Below are 1,934 nucleotides of genomic sequence, written 5' to 3' on the forward strand. Positions count from 1 at the left end.
CTGTTCTGTCTCTTGAGAACAGGAAGGGAGGAAACAGATAGGGTACAGGACAGGACGCAGGAAAGAAAGTAACAGACAAGGTACAAGGAAGTAAGGAAATCACCTAATTAGATTTGTGCTTTTCATGGAAAATAATGTTACTACTGCTTGATCCAGTACTATATAAGCCTGAGCCCTCAGATCAATAAACAGAGTTTGTTCTTCACATCTTCCACCTGGCCCGTGATTCTTTTTCTCCTCTGCCAGCATCAGACCACGGCCGAGGACGCAGGCGCTCATGGCAAGAAATAAAAGGTGTTCAGGGCAAGCTTCTTGTAGGAGAAAAGATTTTAGCTGAGACTTGAGGGAAGTGAAGATACAGAGATGAAGACTGAAAAAATTCCAGGCATCAGGGTCAGCAAGTGAAAATGCCAGAAGCAGGACTATGGAAGGTTTTATATGAGAAACAGCAAGGTAGTCAGTGTCACCGGATCATAGAATATGTATGTGTGTGTGGGGGGGCTATAAGGTACATAAACTTTAGAAAGTTGAGAAAGGCAGAATGTGAAGAACTTTAAACACCAAACTTAGTATTTTATATTAAATTCTAGAAATGATGGTAACCCACTGAAATTTACTGAGCAAAGGTAAGTGTGACTTGATCAGACCTGCACTGTAGGAACATCAATTGGACAGGTGAGTGGAGAATGGACTGTAGTGTTGGGAGACAGTTGTGGCAAGGATACCAACTAGGAAATTATGACTATAGTCATGGCATGAGGGGATGAGGGCCTCTGATATAGATATGGATATCATTTAATGGAAGCAAAATCTGCAAACCTTCATAAGAGGTTGGATATAAAGGGTGAGAGAGTGAGGAATCCATTATAATACCTACATTATGAATCTGAGTGACTGGGAGGATGATTCCTACTGCTCAATAATAGTAGCAGAGTTCAGAAGAGAGAAGAATTTAAGAGTGGAAAGTTGAGTCTACTTTGTATATGTTATCTTTAAGATGTCCAAAGAATATCTAGTTTGAAAGTGTGCGTAGAGGAGAAATGTTCTACCAGTCTGGAAAGCCCAGAGATAGCCAAACTGTGAAAGGATTTATATGTCAGGGAAGTTTATATTTTATCCTAAGGGAAAATAGAATCACTGAAACTTTTTGCTTAAGCAAAGGCATAAAGTCTATTCTTTATGAATATCAGTGTTTGTAAGAGGATAAAACAATTTTGCTGCAACTTTGGCAACATTCCTAACAAGAGCAATTATATATTCTCTGAGGTCCTCTGTGGTCATTGCATCACCAAGTCCTTGTAGTGCCCAAAGAGCACATTAAATATATATTTGGATTTAGAGGAGAAACATATGAAAGAGAAGCTGGGATGTTTCACAAAAAGAATTATCCATAAGAGAAGTACCTCTCTATCAATAATGGCAGTACTTTTTCTGGTTCTTAAATTTGATCCTGCCTGTAGAGGAAGAAAGAAGGGGAAGGAGAGCTAAAGTCCTAGAACTAAAAGAATATCTCCAACTGGTGCACTGATGTTCTGAAGAAAAGATATGGAAGACTGAGATTTTAAATTCAGGAAATTATGACCCACTCTTAAAGCCAAGGTACCAATTACCATGACTTTTCCTGCTTTAAAAACAGATCTTGTATTCTCTCATATCACATCATGTGGATCATCTAGTTCAGTAGTTTTTAAGTTATCTGTTTTATCAGTGATTTATTACATATGCTCCCAGAGAAGCCAAGCCTTGAGATGATAATTTGGAGTAATTGGATTAGAAGTCAATCAAATCTCAGGCACGAGGCAGCTAACATTTTCTCTTTTTTAATCTTAAAGTTAAATATTTCTTTTGGGGGTTATAAATAAGACTGTAGATTTTTAATTGATACAATAGATAGAGCATTAGATATGGTGTAATGAAGAGTTGAGTTCAAACCT

The sequence above is a fragment of the Phascolarctos cinereus genome, unplaced genomic scaffold (assembly GCF_003287225.1).
Source record: "Phascolarctos cinereus isolate Bilbo 61053 unplaced genomic scaffold, phaCin_HiC Scaffold_9;HRSCAF=440, whole genome shotgun sequence".
Taxonomy (NCBI): domain Eukaryota; kingdom Metazoa; phylum Chordata; class Mammalia; order Diprotodontia; family Phascolarctidae; genus Phascolarctos; species Phascolarctos cinereus.